The 21800-nt window shown below is 33.0% G+C and overlaps 1 long non-coding RNA gene across 1 annotated transcript; it reads left to right on the forward strand.

The window, feature by feature from the left end:
* The first annotated feature begins 15214 nt into the window (after nucleotides 1–15214).
* Nucleotides 15215–18482, forward strand: LOC124897858. The gene is made up of 3 exons (XR_007054805.1): nucleotides 15215–17952; nucleotides 18038–18106; nucleotides 18230–18482. It is a non-coding gene; the product is annotated as an uncharacterized LOC124897858 (long non-coding RNA).
* Nucleotides 18483–21800: the final 3318 nt, after the last annotated feature.

Consider the following 21800-nt stretch of genomic DNA (forward strand, 5'->3'; position numbering starts at 1 on the left):
TTTATCAAATGGATGTTAAGAGTTCATTCTTCAATGGCATTTTTAAAAAGGAGTCATATGTTAAACAACCTCCAAGATTTGAAAGCAAAGAGTTTCCTGATCATGTGTATAAACTAGATAAGGCTTTGTATTGGCTGAAATAAGCTCCAAGAGATTGGTATGATAGATTGTCAAAGTTTCTACTAGATCATGGTCACACTAGAGGTAAAATTAACAACACTCTCTTCTTGAAAACTAATGGAAAAGATCATTTGGTTGTGCAGGTGTATGTAGATGACATTATTTTTTGCTCTACAAATATTTTACATGACTCATGATTTTGCCAAACTCATGAGTTGTGAATTTGAGATGAGCATGATGGAGGAGCTAAATTATTTCTTAGGATTGCAAATCAAACAAACATCATCTGGAACAATGATCTATCAACAGAAGTATGTCAAAGAACTCCTTAAAAGATTCTCCATGGAAGAGGCAAAAGAGATCAGCACTCCAATAGCCACTTCTAAAAAACTTATTTTGGATGAAACAGGTCCTGATATGGAGCAAAAGATGTATAGAGGGATGATAGGGTCATTACTATATCTCACAGCAAGCAAGCCTGATATTGTGTTTAGTGTAGGGCTATGTGTAAGGTTTTAAGAAAATCCCAAAGAATCACATTTAAAATCTAAGAAGAGAATCTTCAAATGTCTCAAAGGAACCAGTGATCTTGGCCTAGGGTATCCAAAAGGTAGTAACTTTAATTTGGTAGGATACTCTAATGCTAACTATACAGGATACTTGGTGGATAGGAAGAGTACCACAGGCATGGCACACTTTCTTGGATCATGTTTAATTACCTAGTACACTAAGAAACAAAACTCAGTAGCCTTATCTACTATTGAAGCTGAATATATTGCTACAGGATCTTGTTGTGCTCAGTTGTTATTGATCAAACAACAACTCCTGGATTTTTGTATAGATGTTGGATATGTTCTCATTTTTTGTGATAACACTAGTGCTATAAATATTGCCAAAAATCCTGTCCAATATAAAAGAACTAAGAATATTTATATTCGACATCACTTCCTTAGAGATAATGTTGAAAAAGGATTGATATCAATCATATTTTGTTCCACTAATGAACAAATGTCTGACATATTCACAAAGGCCTTAAGTAAACATTTTGAGAAGAATAGGTTAGCCTTGGGAATGATTAAAATTGCATAAATCTCCCTCAATGATTGACTAGAATAAGTTGCTCTTAAGTGATTGTTGATTAATTCATTCTTACAGATTTAGTTGTGAATCCTAATTCCAAGATTTTAGAGTACATTGACTTATTCATGTATTGATTTTGTAGAAATGCTGGAATACTTAAGCAATTTTTTCCATCTTATTCTAGAAGATTAAGGTATGAGTATATTTTACTTAAAAATGCATTGAAAGAAATAGGTATGCCACATGGTTCTTTACTACGCCCAAAATCGCAAAAAACTCAAAGAGTCCTTCTTGTTTAAAAAGTCTGCTACTGCTTTTCCATCAATACTGAACAACATCATCATTATGTTTCCTTGTCTGATACAGTTTCTCTATGTTCCATCTTCTCTTTTCTTTATCCTTAAATATGCCTCTTTTCTCTCCCTTGACATTCATTCAATCTCAAACCAATTCACAATCAAGAATTAGCTTCTGCTTCTTCCTCACTATGGCATCCTCCTCTTGTACCCCTGTCTCAGACTCTATCAAAAATCCATCCTCTGCTATTATCCTTCATCCCAATATCACCTTAACACCTCTAATCTCTCCCCCAATCTCCTTAAAATATTATATTTTGTAGCATTTAAAAATTTCCCAAACCCTTTTGCCCAATTCTCTTCACCCTCTTCATCCTTCTCGATACCCTTACTTCCACCTCTAACACCGCTCCAAATTATCAAGACTGATAATGAACCCATTTTTTCATCCCTGATAGTTGTTGAGGACCATGATTTCAGTGAACCTACTCTTGTTTGACCCACTCCTCGAACTTCTCATAATCGTCATAAGAAAAATTAGGAAGAAGCTTCCCTTGCAAAAGCTCTTCATGCGAGCAAGAGGAATTGCATTGTAAAATCTTCTCCTCCTCCTCCTCCTCCTCTTACTTACTCTACTCCTGATATCCTTCTTTGTTCAGTACAAAAAGGAAAATTGATCAAAGAAAAGGTTCAAAACCCTCTTCTTCTCAATACCCTTCCTCCCAATCTAAAATCGCCCCTACTTCTAAGCCTTCCTTTTTTTCTAAGTCCCATGTAAAGTGGGTCACTTCCAAGTCAAAGAAATGGGTTAAAGTACCTATTTTCTCTAGCTCCTTTGAATCTGAGTTTCTCCCTGATACTCCCCCTGTACCCTCTACTGAGATCGATCCAGATTTTGCTTTTGCTTTTGCTTTTAATAAAGATACGCCTGCTGATCATGATTCTCAGTCCTATCATGTCTTACACATCCACAAATGCAAGTTAGTTAGAGGACATGTTGTAACTGGATTTAGGGGTCCTGAGATGGACATCCTTGATGTCCAATTGGAAATATAGCGTTGGTCCCACTTGTTCCTTCAAGGTGATTAGCAATGAAAATTTGGAAAAGATGAAGTTTATGAGTTTTATACAAATGGTGTTGCTATTAGAGAAATATTTTTGACCACTGTTCATGGCATTACTATAAATCTTTATGTTTTCGATCTTGCTCAAATTCTACACATCCCTACTAGGGGATGGGGTCATTATGTCAAGGTTACCTGGCCTCCTCTTGATAATTTTGCATCTTCTCTTGATATATCTCACAAGTTTTGTGGAAACCCTCATATTGTCTCTCATTGTAGGGTCCTTAAATGTGAAATGTCCCCACTCTATCAGTTTTACTTCAATGTTGTTCATAAAATGATTCTTACTCGATAAGAATGGCAGACTATAGCCAATTTTCTCGTTCTTACTCTGATGGAACTACTTGATACTGAAGTAAGGATGGATTTACCTCGCCTCATAATTCAGCACATGCAAAGGGTTCTAATTCAAAATATGAATGGTCATGTTTTGCCATATGAGTTTTGGCTCTCTCTATTTTTGAAGATTTTAATGTTCCATAAAAGTATGGTCTCTGCAAACTACTAAGGATGTTATAGGGTCTATGAACCATATGGAATTACCTGTTTCCATGAGGAGTGCTAATAACCTGTGCAAAAGTTGAGGAATGCACTTGCAGCAAAATATGATGAGGTAGAGGTTGCTCAGGTTGCATTGGAGGCTGCTCAAGCTGCCCATAAGGATAGAAGAGGGTTCTCCAAGCTCATATTTCCTCACTCAAAGCCTCTTTGGAGCGTGAAAGATCTAAAAATACTGATATTGTTCGAAAGTTGACCTCTCTTATTCCTCCTCCTCATCTACCTAATCATCCTCATAGTGCCCTAGGATTGTTCTGGTTGTTTTGGTTCCTTCACTGGCTAGCCTGTTCTTTCCTTGTTGTTTTTGGGTTATTTCTAGTTGTATCTAGCTTATGAATAAAATGGACTCATTTGCTTCTATGTATTTCTACTTTTGTTTTATTATCTTGCATGATTGTCTTTTTACTCTAGGTTTTGATTGTTTTAGTGATTACCTAATGGCCATGAATTAGTAAACATTTTTTACTTTTGGGCCAGCTTTTCGATGATGTCAAAAGGGGGAAGAATAGATTATGCAATGCTTATAACTCAATTGACTAACCTGTTTCATTCTGGGTTCTTTTGTTTAAATCCCTTTATTGAATATGTCAGGATTTTGTGATGAATGTTGTGCTGCTAAGTTTATCATCATCAAAAAAAGGGAATTTGTTAGGAAATGTGAAGTTTTGATAATGGACATATATGTGAATGAAACATGTTGTGCAAGTTGTTCCACACAAGTGATGAAAGAAAAGTTACTAGTTCTCACATATACTGCATATTAAAGTTGTTACAAAGCTGACAAGGTGTTAAGACAAAAGTGGATAATCAAGGAAGCTTAAAATTGTTACAAATGCTTATCACTTACGGTAAAAAGATTGAGGAAAATATAAGTGCAAAACTTAGAGATTGAATTGATCAAGGAGTCCAGCTATACGAAAAGATGAAGTAAAACAGTCCTATTCAGTCAAGAAGAGAGAGAGACAGCAGCAACAAAGAGTGAAACTACTTAGGAGTCCTATTGAAGATAGCAGAGTATATCAACTAAATGACTCATTAAGGAGTTGGCTTAAATACAATATACGAGATTCCAAGTTTCTCTCATGCACTGAGAAGATAATAAACAATTAGCAAAATAGTTCACTTACTTGAAGAAAAACCTGGTTCCTTACTTAGCAGGTCGTAGACTGTGTAATAGGTAGGTTCTTTGAGTTGTAATGAGTCATTTTTTCTAGTCTCAATGAAGTATTAATTGAGTTAGGAGTTGTTTCTTCAAGTTAGGGAACTCCAAGACTTGGGAACACTTATCTTGGGAAGATTTGCGTTTTTGTAGAAATAGGAGTTACAAGTTTTAATTCCTAGTTTACAAGAAGTCTTGTAATTTGTTGATTATTGAGGCTCAAGAAAAATAGTGAAGTTGGGGTTAAACCCCTATAGTGGTAAAGGTCATGGTTTCTTACACCTTTCTTGAGCCGTGTGTTTTCCACATAAAAATACTGGGTTCGGGTTTTACTTCTGTGAACCACGTTAGCTTACTTGTTCCACAGATAAGCAACTAGTAGAGTATAATATTAAAATCCGTCGGGCACACTCTCTAACATTAGAAAACAAATAAACCTTACCTAGGCTATAATACCAATGAAGGAAAATAATTAATGTTACCATACATTTATCCCATGATCCGACCCATTATGTTGGTTTGACTAATCGACAACCTAGTCACATGCAATGTAAGTGGGAAAGAAAGCAACTCTTAGTCAATTACAAACACTTAATAGAAATGTAGTGTAGGCTAGATTCTCCAATGTACAAGCAACATGCCTGAAATCACACTATAAAAGAACAACCAGGGTGGTCAGGTGATAAAAAATATGGAAGTCAATAACAACAATGTAATGTAAGTGTTGCTTCACATGGTGTGTGAAAATATTGAAGTAGATCTTTTGGAATCATAGATTTCAAGTAAAGATTCTAGAATAGTCTAGTATTCAAGATAATCAACTTAAAGAAATATCTATATATTCTAGGTAGAAGAATCTAGAAAAGGATAGTGTACTTATTTGATCTTTGTATTTAGGAAAGATTGAGATATTATAGGGTACTAGATATTTGTGGAAGAGTATAGAAGACTCTAGATTGTTTGTAGCATCTAGAATCATTCCTACGGAAATATAAATAGGGGATGACATTAGATATTTTTAACCAACCAGAAACAAAAACCAAAATAAGAAAATTCAAGTAGTGTTCTTCCAAATCTAAGTTCTCCCTTTCAATATCTTCCTTCACCTTTCTAGCTTCCTCTTCTTAGTTGAATCTTCCTATCTTAGTTAATGATTTTGGGATAGCAGAAGGTCTCCCCAATTACACCTTTCTTTCGCTATTCTCTACATGGTATCAGACCCAAAGTTGTAGATTGACTTAGTTTTATTTCAAGATCAGGTTTGTGGTTGATTCAACTGATTTATCTTAATGAATTTAAGCGGCCGTGTTAATGGATTGGAAATGGAGCTGCTAAACTAGTCTAATTTCAAGGTATGAAAGACATGCATAGAATCATACCTTATGGGCGAGGATTTGTGGGATGATGTTAACGGGACTAACACAAGTTCTCCGGACGATGAATCGGAGAGTAGTAATGCATACAAGAAATGGAAGCAGATTAATACAATGGCAGAGTTCATTCTGAAGAGGTCTACCTCCTCCAGTTTATTTGACCACATTATAAGGTGTCTATCAACTCATGAAATATGGAGGACCTTCAATAAGTTATTCAACAAGAAGAATAAAGCTCGGCTATAGATATTAGATAATGAATTTGCTAATGCCAATCAAGATAATCTTTCTATTGTTGAGTATTTCTTAACAATTAAGAATTTATGTTCTAAGGTCTCTTTATTAAATCCGGATGAGGCTACCTCTGAAGCATGAAGCACGAATAAGAAGAAATATTATTCGTGGTTTGAAACGAGAATATATTCCCTTTGTGATATCAATTCATGGATGAGCTAAACAACAATCTCTAAGGGAATTTGAGAATATGTTCTCATCATAGGAGTTACTAGCCAAACAATTGGCGGGTGAATTTGTCAAAGAAAGGGATGAAAATGCTATTATAACTGACAAGTGGAACATTAAAGGTAAAACAAGAGATATGTCTCACTCTCAATTCACATGTGGTTCAAGCTCGTCTGGAAAGAAGGAAGAATCTTTTAACAATTATAAAAAAAACCTCTCAGATGTTATCGGTGTGGCAAAGCAGGACACATAAGAAGATATTGTCAAGCCACGAAGAGCTACTTGGCTCATATTAAAAAAGTTGTTGAAGAAGAAGAATGTTGGGAAAGATGGTTAAAAGTTCAGAGTCGAGCAATAAATGCCTTGACTTTCATACATTTGGAAAGATATTGGATCGGATATAATATAATTTATTATGTGAAGAAGCAAGGCACTGATAAAAAGCAAGATCTTACTGATGTCGTTCAAAGTAGAGACGTGGTAGCTGCTATCAAGGAATTCAAAAAAACAGATCCTGAAATTGACAATAAGTCTAAACATGAAAGATGTTGCAATAGAACCTGAGTAGGCAGTGTTTGAAACTATACATGCCAATGATGACCTTTTCGAAGAAAACATTGAGGGGTATATAATGGAAGTTGAAATATCTGATCAATCATCTACCATATCAAGGTCAATCACTAGTGCAAAAAAATACCAAAAGTAGATGAACAAGCAAAAGATCAAATGAAGAAGCTAACCCTGAAATCTTAATCTCAAATAGAGAGACAGACCATATGATTTTTGAAATGTCTAAAGTTGCTAGGCAGTTTATTGAAAAGTTGGAAAAGGAAGTTGGTGGTGACCCCTCTAATGGTTATGAGGTTTAGAAGAAAATTAATGGTCATATAATCACCAACTCAAATGAAGTAGATGATACTGATGAAATTTTCTCATATCATGAAGTTGTGTTAGAAAGAGAGGTAACATAAAAATTAAACCTTGAAGTTCCTTACTTTCCTATCATAGGTGTTTCTTCGAATAATATAGTTGTTGAGGAGATAAGAGAAAGTGGGAGTCGAGAAAAGCAACAATGTAAAACTTTTCAAGGAGGTGATTCATATGGTTCGTAGAGGCCAACAAGGACTATTATCAAGGTAGTCCACTACAAAGATGAAAATTTTGTCACTACATATTCTTGTTTCTTCGTAGAGTCGTTCATTAATGAAAATTTTTATCATTTAAAGAAGCAAGAGAGTAACGCAAAAACTTCTAATATTTTCACCAAGATTCGGTTCAAAGCTTCATTTGAGTTCTTCCGTGACAAGTTTAGGGTGGCTTCCGAAAAATCGCTTTAAAGGGGAATGTGAAAATATTAAAGTAGATCTTTTGGAATCATAGATTTCTAGTAAAGTTTCTACAATAGTCTTATATTCAGTATAATCAACTTGAAGAAATATCTATATATTCTAGGTAATTTTAGGTAGAAGAATATAGAAAAAGATAGTGTAATTTTATCTTTGTATTTAGGAAAGATCGAGATATTATAGTGTGCTAGATATTTGTGGAAGAGCATAGAACACTCTAGATTTGTAGCATCTAGAATCATCCTATAGAAGTATAAATAGGGGATGAAATTAGGCATTTGTAACCAATAAAAACAAGCAAATTCAAGTAGTCTTCTTCCAAATCTATGTTCTCCCTTTCAATATCTTCCTTCACCTTTCTAACTTCCTCTGCTTAGTTGAATCTTTCGACCTTAGTTAATGATCTTGGGCTAGCAGAAGGTCTCCCAAATTACACCTTCCATTTGCTATTCTAAAATATAAATGATTAAAAGACTTCAAATCTCCAGAAACAACTGAAATGTTGGTCTTGGTTCACAAAGAAATTAGCGCTCCTATTCCTATATGGCATCTTCCTCTTTAGATTATAACAAAAGAACCAATATATCATATATGTCCCTATCTTATATGGAAAGAGAAACCAAATCAGCCAGTTTCTTTTATGAAAAGAAGTGTACCAGAGATAGGTCAAACTAACCAAATGATTCATCAATTTGGAGAAAATCCTCACAAATATTCAAGGACATCATTGACATGTCCTGCTTTGCATACTCTAAACTTGAAACACAGTTGTACTTGATCAAAGATGAACAATAAGTTACCATCAGTCCAATGTGATTCTGAGATGCTTACTTTAAAAATATTAGAGCCGCAAAAAAAAGTTAATCTAGATCTGGTTTACATGTACATGGTTATACTAGAATAAACTCAAGAGTCCAAGAATATCACACTCCATCAAAATGACGGAAGGAGTTATTGAGATTTAAATGAGGTTTTACGAGAAAATCTCGACCATTGATCCGTTCACACCCGCTTGTTCCAAATATTTGAAGAGTGAAGTGTTGACTAGACGGAACATAGTGGAAAACCAAGTAGTTGCCCGATTTTAGACCATGTTCTGATGCAAATTTAGGCCATCCTTGTTTGATAGCAAGTCTGCCATCATATGCTTACACACTCTTACCCTCCATTGCCGTCCACTTGAGTCCTCCAAATAAGTCTCCTGATTAGTCAGGTGGGAAACTGATCGAGCAAACGTTGAGGGAACATACAGAAAAGAAGTTGGAGAAATTAAGAATAAGAAATATGACATAATTAATACATAATACAAATGCTAAGCTTTATGAGAAACAAATTTACGACCATATCCTTGGAGTTCTGGATGGTACAATTAATTTTTTAAAATACAAATGCCAAAACATCTTTTAAATGCATATTGGTTTCATTTGATAAAAAGAAAGTAAAAAACCTCATTTCCTTTAAGCAGCAAAGCTTAATAAATGATTTATGATTTGCACACCAAATATTGGGTTTGTACTAAACAGTTTCCACACACAGTTCCATAGTAAAAGTATTGAAGGAGAGAAACAGAAACAAGACAAGAAAAAGAGAGAGAAAATCTGAGAAGTAGCAGTGATTTTTATTCATATAGCATACAACAAAATATATAATACAAGTGGTCTAAAATATCCCTTAAACCCTGAAAACTTGTCTCCTAATATTGTGCTGAAATAATACATCACCACACACTACAACTACTTTCTAAAGATCTAAAACTTATAGAAAAAATAATCTACTGATGACAGCAAAAAATCAAGACCAAAAAACTGCCAAGCTGACAATAGTTAGCATCACTGATAAAAGAGCATCCATCATCAAGTATCACAACATTTCCTTTTCTAGAGTTATGTAACCTTTTATATAACTTGCATTCATTACACATCAGCCTAATAATAACTGATAAGTATATTTCAGTTAAGTCAACCATCATTTTTTAATAAGACATTTTGTTGGAGCTTAGATAGTGATCATGAGGCCAAACAGGATCATAAAAGTAAATATAATATATTTATAGAGAGTTTTTGGAAGGTTTTCTATTGGAGAAAAAGAAAATGTTTTCTTTAAGCATGTTAGTTAGCTTAGGTTTTATAACTTCCTTGAAAAATACTTAAGTTAGGATTGAGTTTCTAGGACATATAGTTTTGGGATTCTTGAACTAGTGGTATAAAATTAAAGATAAAAAAATGACTTTTGAGTGATAAGCTTTAAGTTGGATGATTCTTATGTAGTTTAAAATAGAGAAATAATTTTTGTGTGATAACTCTTAAAGTTGAATTACTTTTATGTAAAAAAAATTAGAAAAATAACCTTTGTTTGATAAACAAAGGGTTGAATGACTATCGATGAAATTCACTCACCTAGTGGGAATGCTCAAAATTTCTTATGAACATGTAGACAATTAACTGAAATAATAACTAATTGCACATATGGTTATCTAAACTAACTATACATTTAACACTACTTTAAACTAAGTCAAAAATAAGTGTACACAAAAAATCAAACTTTACCAGAACTTCTAAGAACCATTTAGTGCACAATGCTTTAAAGAAACAAAGAACCCTATTCACATCACAACATGCCTCCATCTCTTCCCTATCAACTTTCAAATCCTACAAAGTAAGTGAAAATATCAACTTAAAATTTAAGTATAAAGAATAATACTAATAAAAATAATAAATGAATTGGTGGATTAAGGCATATTAAGATGACAAAACTAAATTATGTGATACTATCTAGGTAACATTAGTAAGGTTCAGTCCAATGGTTCATATTCGTTATGCAAATTTTCTCGACTACCTAATGTTATGCACAGTGCTACACAACAAGGAGAACATGTAGATGGAGAAGCAGCTAACAAAGGGGGAAGAATCAAAATTCTACACAGATAATAGCTTGATATTGATATGCAGTATAAAGCGTTAAAAATCTCATAAAATGATCAAAGTAAAATAAATAAAATAAATACTTGATGGAAAATAATCAACCGAGAACATATTGTTCTTTCTAGATTCATTCTATTTGTTTCACTACTTGACAACATAATCACTTGCTATCAAACACAAACTATATTTTAAAGTCAAAGATCGGATCTATGAGCACATAACCCCTTGAACTACAAGAATTATCATAGAAAGATACATGTCCTTCCTCTTGGACCCAATTTTCTATTCGGGGAAAAGATTATGAACAAAAGCGGCACAAAATCATGAAGTTAACACCAAGAAAAATCAATTTCGAGGAAAAAAACTTCAGCTTAGTCCTCTCCAAAAAATATTCACTGAAGTTCACACCAAGAAGAATCAATGGCAATTTTCAGTGATCTCATTTTTTAGTTGTTTGTTTTTTTGATATTTTCGGTAATAATTTATATCAGTAAATTAAAAAAACTAATTTTCTCTTATTTCTTGGGTTTTATAAACATATTTTCTATTTAGATGAAACAACCATTTGTCCATAAATTTAGTCAACTAAAATGTTGAATGAAATATACCGTACCATGCAAGTCGTTTAAAAGACATCACAGCCAAAATTCATGTTTCAACAATGATTTAGCTTATTGACCAATTAAAACTAATTGTAGATTATAGAATTGCGTATACAAATTTCAGCATCTAAATTGAATTACAAAATTTTGTTTCATAAACTGCAAAAAAAAATTAATGTCTAAACTTATTGTTTTATATAAAACAATTAGAAACAAATCTTCTCTCACAGCACTGGGTTTTTGAGGGGGAAGATTGTGATTATTAGAAAATAAATAAACCTTACCAAGGCTATAATACCAATGAAGGAAAATAATTAGTAATAACATACAGTTTTGCCATGATCTAATCTATTCTATTGGTTTCACTAATCGACAACCAAGTAACATGCTATATCAAACATTGGTTATATTACAAAAAAAAATAATGATGTAATGTTTTGCACCCAGATAGTTGAAATAATCACCATATCCCTTTAATCATTAAAATCAATCGTGTTATGGTTCAAGTCAAGTCAAATCTTGTTAACAATAAATGATGTGTTAAAGTTAGAGGTGAGCATTCGATTTTTTCGATTTGGTTATTTAATATCAATTTAATTTTTTAATTTTTGGCTTGACAAAAATGACAGCTGTAACCAAATTGAAATAAATTTGATTTGGATCGATATCCGTAAATTCAATTTAGTTTTTTTTATTCATTTTTCAATTTTGAAGATCAAAGTAGTGGGCTTTTTTAGTCATGACTTTGAAATTGATTTTTTTCTTAGAAAAAAAGTCTTTCTCAAACTTGATTTTCATTCACAAATGCTAATAACCCATCATGCATAAAATGAAATATCCATAAGTTTAGCATAAAAAATTCAAAAGTGTAACATAAATCATAACAGTGTACCATAAACAACCATAGCATAGGTGCAACAAAACATAAGTGAGTAGTGACTAACTGAGTATGTTGACGGAAGTGAGAACTAAGAATCAAAAAATTAAAGGGTTGAATTGTGATTTGTGAAGTAAAGCACCGTTATCTATTCATATAGAATTGTGAAGTGAATAGTGAAATAAAGAATTAGAGTTGAAGGGTTATATATAATAAGGGGTATTGGGCTCTTTGGAATTGGGCCTTTGTTGAGTTGTGATTAGATTTGGGTTGGGTTAGTATGAAATTTATTTGTAATATAAAATATTAATATATTATTTGTATAATTTTAATTTTTCGGTTTAACCAAATAACTTTTTTGAAAATCCAAAAATCGAATTGTTTAACCAAATTCTTAAAATTTAAAATTGAGATTGATCCAAAATATTAAAAATCAAAACCAAAATTAAATCTGCTGATATAAAATTGTGAAGTGAATAGTGAAATATATAATTAGGGTTGAAGGGTTATATATAATAAGGGCTAATGGGCTTTTTGGAATTGGGCATATTGTTGGGTTGTGATTACATTTGGGTTGGGTTTGTAATATAATATAAAATATTAATATATTATTTTATATAATTTTAATTTTTTTATTTAATCGAATTAATTTTTTGAAAATCCAAAAACCTAATTGTTTAATCAAATTTTTAAAATTTGAAATTGAGATTGATCCGAAATATTAAAAAATCAAAACCAAAATTTAATTTTGGTTTGATTTTATGGTTTTTTTTTTTTTGAACCAAAATATGTTAAGCCCTAAAGTAGTCATGATCCTTTCATTTCAAAAGTACTCCACCACCTTCCACCTCTATAATTTTTTACTAGATTATATATAAGTATTTTTCTTATAAAATATAAAGTAAGAACAAGGAGAATGGAAAGAGAAGAGAGAGTAGTTCTTATTTCCTTTGAGGGATTTTTAAGGGGTTCATAACAATGACTAAAAATCTCTTTATTTATAGAAAAAAGATAACTTTGTCCCAAGGGGCTTTCAAACTTTTCTAGACTTAGACATTCTCTATATATGGTAATACATATATAAAACTTTCCTTTGAATGTTTAATTGATAGATAATGTGTCTCATTAAAACCTTACTAGAAAAATGTCACGACCCCAAAATGAATAGGTCATGATGACACTTGTCGCGGAAAATCTTGATAAGTAAGTCGATCACCCAAACTGATACACATGGAGAAAAGACAGAAATGCCCCCAAGGTAAGGCTTCTATAATAAAGCCAAACCACATAGATATAATAAAAGTGGAAAGAATAAAATCAACATATACAGTCATAACTCCCAAAACCTAGTGTTAACAATATGATAATGTATCTAAATACAACTTGAATTCAAATGAAATACATCAGATGTCCAAATACAAAAGAAAACTCTATTTTAGAAGTTAAAATTAGGACAAAGTCTATAAGAAAGGTCACAGAGGACATTCGGACACCTAAAAATCATCAACTATCTTGAAGATTCCAATAATCACCCGATTCAAGCAATGTGGGGTGCCCTCAAACCTAAATCTGCACCGGAAGGGTGAAGTAGAAGTGAGTACGGTCCACTTGTGCTCAGTAGGTATCATAGGCCGATCAAAGCAAAGTAGAAAATAAAGCATACAAAATACGTACTAAGGGCACGTCACCTGCAATCAAAAAATATCCCGTATTGTAGCCCACACCGCTTACACTAACAGTTCTATAATATTTATATATATATATTTATATATATATATATATATATATATATATATATATATATATATATATAATTTAACAACACACAAGATAGGGATACAAATCTACACAATATCACATGTAAGTAGAACAAAAGAGGGACATGTATAATCAAGATCATTTAGTAAAATAAGCTTATGTTAGTTACATTATAGTAGAATTATTCGAAGAATAGCATGTTAAAAAGTTTATTAGCAAAGTGGAAAAGGAGAAAAATTTTCAAGAACTATGCCTAAAAATGCAACAACATAAAGTACAAAAAATAATAAATTCAAAAGAAGAATTAGATACAAAAAAAGAAATTACAATCATTTTTAGGATTAGTAAATCAAAAATACCAATAGTAGTCAAAGGATTTAATAATGAAGGAAGCTTAATTACCTATAAATCTAGAAATATAAAAAAAATAAGTATGGGATAAAATATTAACGATAGAAGAGACAATTGTAGGGGGGGTGCAGATAGTGCGGGTAACTTAACATAGCTCTGACAAATAACATATTTACTATATGTTCCATATTTCTAGTTTTTATGTAGTCAAGTGGATTCTTTTTCATAAGTATTTCTGTTAATCTTATTTGCTTCATATCTTTTCTCCAATATTCTAAGTATTCGTAGTTTATCATTTTATCCTATAGTAGTTGTAATTTACAAATTTCTGTGTAATAACTTATTCTAATCGTACTATATCTAATATGTGGTTTTATGGTATCTATGTGATTTATTAACATTTGTTGTTCATGTATAATATTACACAAATTATCAATTGTATCTTCTTTTTTTAAGGTTAATTTTATTCTAAATAATCTTTCTTTTAATTATCTTTTTTCTCTTTTAAGCTGATTCCTGTAATTAATTTTTCATATAGCCAACGGCAGAATTCTTATTGTTTTCCTTATTTAAGCATCTATGTTTCTGATAACTATCACAAATAAAAAGAAATGTTTCTAAACTTTCTATTTCTTTTGCAGATAAAAGTAGGGGATGTTCGTGTTTTGGCAAGCACATCGTTTACTTTTGTAAGGAAAGAATGGTCGTCAGAAGTACGACTGCAAGCCTACAAGATGCTCCAGTTTACATTATGATAACTTTGCCTTTAGCTCTTAGTATTTTATCCTTAGTTGTCCATCAACTAGCTGAGATTCGTTTTAGCTTACCTTTCTTCACAGTGTTCGGCCAATAGCATTGTTCACTAATGGCTTCATTCAGAACTTGACGCCATTTTACAAAGTTACACTTTCAAATTTCTATTGTTCAAGAAAAGGGAAAAATACTGGAAATTATCTTTTGGCTTCAGTACAGAAGTGAATATCCACTATGCCCTCTCCTCCACTTTGCACTCATAATGTCCTTTTCCAAAAGATTTGAGCCAGCCTGCCCGTAGAAAGATAATAAGCTTAACTACTGGGGAAAATATAGTCTCCTGTCCTAAATAGGCATAAAGTACTTGACAACAGAACACCAAAATCTGTAAGAAAATGGCCGAACTTCTTTGCTTCAATAGTTTGTGGTTGACATCTGCACAGAAGGCATGATACCTATATAAGGGATTTGAAAGTTCAAGTCAAGATTCCTTTACACTCTTCTTTTTGAATTTCATATAAGTCCAGTCTGCTATAAATGTTCCCAGTATTACCTGAATGGCTTAAACATTGAGCTCCTATCCATTTCTTAAATTGTATTAATTTTCCAGCATTAGGTGGGATTGTGATGGGATGAACTGAACCCCGATGAGCGAAGGAACTTTGCAAGTGTAGTAGTTGATTTGATGTCTGAAATTACAAATTCCAGTGAAGAATGGGCTTTGAAAAGTCAGACGTCAGCTCTTGTTTCCAAGGTATTCTTCCTCCTTTTTTTTAAAGATTTGATCACTTCATTCGATAAATTTATAGTTCTTAGGATTGTGCAATTGTATATGTTTTAGGTAGTAGTCGTCAGTTTCCAGAATTGGGACACAAGACAGTCAAAATTCCTTTTGAAATTTGTAATAATAGTCTGGCTCTGTTTGTAGTGTGGAAACTTGGTTCTTTTTAGTGAATAGTGAACTTGGCTCTGTTTGTAGTGTGGAAACTTGGCTCTTTTTACTCTTTTTAGTTCCAGGCAGAGTAAGAAACTTGCATTTTCCTAGTTCTTGTCCTTCACTATTCCTGCATTTTCTTTTTCATGGATTTGTGCTACAGTGAAATTAGGACTAGTGATAATTTCTATGTAATTAAAGCACATAATACGAATTGTTTTGGAAAGAATCCGCAAGAAAATAACTCAATCAAGCATGTTTGCAGTTGAGATAATGCTATTACCGAGTGTGTTTTTGGTGTTGGTATTGTAGTGCCTTTATGATAATTGTTTCCCGGATATTGAAATTAGGACTCTGGTGGTTATTGTTGTGTAATTAGAGTACGAAAGTGCTATTTATTTTGGAAAGAAATCTGCAAGAAAATAATTTGAGGATAGGCATATATATGGTTGATAGCTTCAAATAAAGGAATTCAGCTTCATCGATGTTCAAATTTGCTCCTTGTCGTGTAACTCCAACATCTTGCCTATGAGAAGGCCTCAGAGGGGCTGGGGTGGTCCTGGTTGGAGTCATGATCGAACATGCCACATGCCGCTTGCTTGGTGGGCTTAGTTTAGAAATAAAGTTGTGCGCTTGCTATTAGCTATAGCTTTTGGCATGATAGTAAGCGCTTGATCCTAACAAAGTTGTTCATGTCTAAAAGTGGAAAAAAAGTAGTCACCCCTTTACCATCTGGACTTTTATGTTGTTGCTTTTTCGGTCAGATAGCATGATCGTTAACATACTGGGATAGGGTGGCAAAGGGGTGACCATGACAGTGATGTTTTTCATTAGTGTTCTTTTTTTGTGCTGCAAGTGCAAGCTTTACTTGTTCCTGCTTAAGCTTGTCCGACATATTTGAAGAAAAAGGTGGGTTTCTTTCAGTTTTGGCGGTTTGCTTGCAATTTTCAGCTCTTCATGCCTTTCGCTATGTCCCCGTCCTAGAAGATGGCACTTCAATTCATGCTCTGAGGTGGTTATCACTTGACATACCAGACAAGTCCACTCTGTTTAAACATTCTTTACAGAATTGGTTTCTGGGAGTTTAATCTCCTCGACATCCACTGGAAGTGTTGTTCCCTTGAACTGCATAGCTGTTGGTTTCTTCTCAATCTGAATTAGATTTTCCTTCACACTATTAAGCTGTAGTTCCACAGATGATATCTTAATCACTAGCATACAGACTACTTTTACTCCAGAGCCACTGATTATCTCTCTCGTGTCTGCAATGTGATATTGTGATGCTTACATCCCTGTGCTGATCTTATTTAAATAAAACCAATATCTCGGTTTCTTACTGCTGACTGCTGAGACCTATATGTTCCTCTTTCCCGCACCTGTTTTTCCCTTGTTTCGATTTCTCTCCATCCATATAACAAGGGTTGGTGGAACTAAAATCACCATTTGTCATCATGCTTAAAGGCTCATTTTCTTCTTGTGAGATGACTAGCATTGGAATGTGCTGAAAGAAATAGTTGAAAGATATATCATGCACATGAAAATTGATGACTTGGAATATGGGGAAGGGGGGTGTCAAGAGTCTTTCTTAGAATATCTATCAATCAGGTGTTCTTTCTGTAATCGAGACATTGCAATCTCATGAACAGCAAGCCATGAACAAAACTATTTGCAACACTAGCACCTGCTGTGCTTTACATGGTCTCTCTGTTCCTGTTTTATCTTAACTTAAGCCATTGAAGACTATACATGATTATTAACACCACCTGAAATACCCTCTGGATAGAACTAATTGGATATTGTGTTGCGAGCTTGCTATGACACTTAACCAGCTACTACATTTTTTGTCCGGAACATAATGTCCACATTTTAACAAATAATTAAGAAATAACAGTACAAATTTTCGAAAAAACATATGAAGAAAATTGAAAAGATAGCTCTCAGATATCTGTGTACTACAATTTCTCTACGGTCTCAATTTAGTCAGCATGATGTTATTGTGACATCATATGACGTTATTCGCAAAGATGTTGATTATCTTAGGCAGCTATTCTGGAACTATTGCATTCGTCACATATGATGTTATTCGCAAAGATGTTGATTATTTTAGGCAGCTATTCTGGAACTATTGCATTCTAAATAAGGGACATATCATAAAGAATTCTAAGGCGAAAAGAACAGTTGCTTTAACAGCAACTGAAGGCACAGTGTCGCCTCATTCTGTGTGGAACGCCAATACAGGTGTGTTTGTGTTAGTAGTTCAACCACATTCAAATATTTACAACAATTCAATGGGTGCTTAACTATAGTATGACTTAAATTGCAGAATAATGTGTTGGATTTGTGGTCGCTCTTTGACTTTCTTATGCTGGGGTTTCTTGGAACTGAAAGACAAGTGAGTTACATCATTTAAGGTTTCTTACCAGTTCAGTCAGTTAAATTGTACTTTTCCTGCTATTGATATGTTGTTCAGTGTATCCAACAATTAAAGTGTTTTTGTTTCATTTTAAATGTGTAGGATACACTCTTGTGGTGGGGTCTTTTTCTGGACACCGTGTATAGCGGTAGCTTTAGTGCACCGGGCTGCTCTTTTTTGAATGTGTAGGATCAATGCGGGGGATCAAATTTGAATGGTGGGCGCCACAACTTAAATTGATCTAGATTGAAGTGAATGATGATGAATTTTTGAAATATTTTGATATACCTTTATATACATTTAGTTTTGTGTGGAATTTGGTACAAATTTTTAGTATGTTGTTTTCTAATTAGTATGTAAAAGACGTTTTTTTTTTAAAATCAAATCTATGCACTTCGATTATTTATTAGCTAATTGGTGCGTGAGATTATATATAAATATGTATGTTTATGTAATGTGCTTAGTGATGTATACATTTCGATCAAAGTAATTATTTTTCAATTAAAATTATGTACTAACATTTTATATGCCTAATGCCATTTCTACCAATGTGGGTTGAACTATAAAATTTTAGCCAATATTGCTACACTTCAAATGTGTGGCTAAAACATGCTTACACTTTAGTGTTGTCATAGAGGATATATAAAAGGCTATGACGTGTGATAAAGTGTACGTCATAGTGATAAATGAAGTAGGAGAACTATGACGTTTCTGGATAAAAGTTGAGGGACAAAAATAATAGGCAATTTATTTTCATTTATTCTGCATATTTCTAGAATAATTCATCGTACCGTAAATAATATGAAAACGAATTAACAGAAGAACTCACCAAAATCAAAAGTTTAAAGTTCTAAGCGATTATATTGAAATAGAGACAAAAATCAGGCAATATGAAGTTAATCTGCCGACAATGTGCTAAGAGTGAGACTTTGCAACATAATTGGCCTCTGCATATACTCCATTACTTCTTAGGATATAAGAATATATTTCTACACAATGCCTTAGATTGATGGATTGCTTTCTATTATCATTTTGTCTCTTCTTCTCCATTACCTGAAATAGCATAAAAAAGAATTATCAAAACAAACAAAGACCATAACAAAAGAAAAAGGAGAACAACAACTACAATGTCGTGATACTTACAAACTCAACATTATTGTCAAACCAAAATGACTTTCATGGTGACTTATTATAAGTATGACTATAGAAAGATTTATACTACCTGAATGTTAATAATGAAGAAGTCAAAATAAAAAACACCTATCAATTAACAAAAATAAAGCTGATTATGATGGGTTATTCTCAAATATTGACACAAATTAGGGTGGCTTTTAAATTTTAGCCCTAAATAAAAAGGCTTTGATAAAATAGCCTTAACGTGTTAAGGCATATTTTCTTCGAAGAAAATACCCTCATGCAAGCCGTTAAATCTCACGTTTCTCCTTGCACTGGGAATCCTCACGTTTCTCCTGGATAAGTCAAAAGATACATTAATAGATACTGCTTTGGATCCATAAGCTGTTATTCTTTTGTCCATAATTTTTCGATATGTCCTCGAGGAGAGTGTCGTAATTCATTACATACAAAATCAATTTCCGGATGCACCATTGATTTGACAGCCTGATTTACAGTTATGTTAACAAGGCAACTTCCATTGAATTTGCAGCAGAATAAATAGGTGAGATAGCAAATGGTAGGTCTACTTGTTACTGTATCTGTCCTCTCTATAGTTGCTAGAAGCATCATATAAAGGTGATTGTAGATCTGTACTGAAAATGGTCATACTAAATTAATTTTTTGGGATGTCCATTACATCTTGCAAACTTCTGCAATAGGCAATAGATTCTACTTCGCCATATTTTCTCCGTTTTGTTTAGACAGTCTTGAGTTTAAAATGCTACACTTCTGGTGGCATATTTTATTTATTCAAGCTTTCATATTCGCTTTTTCATTAATTAATTAACTACGCTTCTTCCAACTATGTTTGCAGATTTCTATGAGATAGGAATTGCATATTACTCTTGGAGAGGTGCTAAAGGTTATCGATTTACTGTCAACCCTGACTATTGAAGTCTTCAAACTTTATGTAAACTCTCAATGTAGTTACTAGTTTCTGTAATGAGTTTTGTGATAGTTTGTATTTCTCGTATACGTTCTGTCCTTCACACTTCAAAAAACTTCTGAATGTTGAATACGCATCATATTTATAAAATATTTTGGCTATAACCGGTGAGGAAAAAAATATATTCAACAAAGCATTAACTGAAAACCTGAAAGGCAAAGCAAATACTAAAATAATAAGATTCTTAGTTTAAAAACTAAATAAGATTCTTGTTATTTTTTTTCTTTGATAACTGCACGAAAATACATAGGGTTTGAATCACCTAGCTTATACACAAAGCCCTGAATTTTTATTGTAACGTGCTCACTTCAATATTGCTCTACTTCTCAATAATAGTCAGTACATCATTCTCTTTCAACGCCATACTATTAAAGTATTGAGTTGATAAACTATGTTGTATCACTTGCAACCTATCTCTAAAGTAAACAACCCTTTCTGAATCACCCTTACAGTGTGTGTTATTCAGTAGTTTCAAGTGCGATTTTAGCATCTTCAGATTCTGCCATACATTTCAAGTTATGCCCCATGGGCAAAAGTTGACACTTCCTTAGTTTGTAATGATTTGGCAAATGACCTATAACTCTTTCCCTAGTGGCAAGACTGAGACAGTTATGCCCCATGGGCAAGAGTTGACACTGCTATAGTCTGTAATGATTTGGCAAATGACATATAACTCTTGCCCTAGAGGCAAGACTTTGAAAGTTATGCCCCATAAGCAATAGTTGACTATGTCTTACTCTTTAATGATCTTACTTGTTGAAGATATATATTCTAAATTAAATTGTTACTAATCTTTTATCGTTTCATTTTTCACAAGGGTTGTGCTTGGAATGGATGGAAAGTAATGATTATTGAATAATAAAATATGGAACAATCAATTGAAATTATTGATAGAAATAACGAGTTACAAGTTATCAAACCAAATTGGTGATTGCAATAGATAAAGAAATGGGACAGTCATCAAAGATTAAGAGGGTACGACAAAAAAAGAAGAGGATACTTGATGTCGAGACTACTTTCTTGAGACACAATGCCTCTTTGAATGAGGTAAGTGTCAAGTCGATCTTCATTGACAAACAAAATATGATGACATGCATGTCAAACATTGCAATAACACACAACATCCAATTTAAAGTTATCAAATCAAGCACAACAAAATATTCACTACGATGTTTGGACGACAACTGTGTGTGGCGGTTTCATGCCTCAAAGATTTCTGATTCTTTGCTCTTTCAGGTTACTACATATGAAAAAGGCTCATAGTTGCTCAGTTGATTTTATAACGTCCAACCACAAAAATGCAATATCAAAGGTCATATATGACTACATACTAAAGCTTGTGCATGACTCTAGTAATGTAATCACACCAAACTCTGTGGTGGATAAAATGAGAAGGAAATATGAAATAATCATATCATACAATAAAGGATGGCGAGGGATACAACATACCTATACAGTGATAAGAAGAACTACAACAGGTTACAATCGCATCTTCACATAATGAAAGAAAACAACCCAGACACGTACATAAACATAAAGAGGGACAATTAG

This window comes from Capsicum annuum, chromosome 4, assembly GCF_002878395.1.
Source record: "Capsicum annuum cultivar UCD-10X-F1 chromosome 4, UCD10Xv1.1, whole genome shotgun sequence".
Classification (NCBI taxonomy): domain Eukaryota; kingdom Viridiplantae; phylum Streptophyta; class Magnoliopsida; order Solanales; family Solanaceae; genus Capsicum; species Capsicum annuum.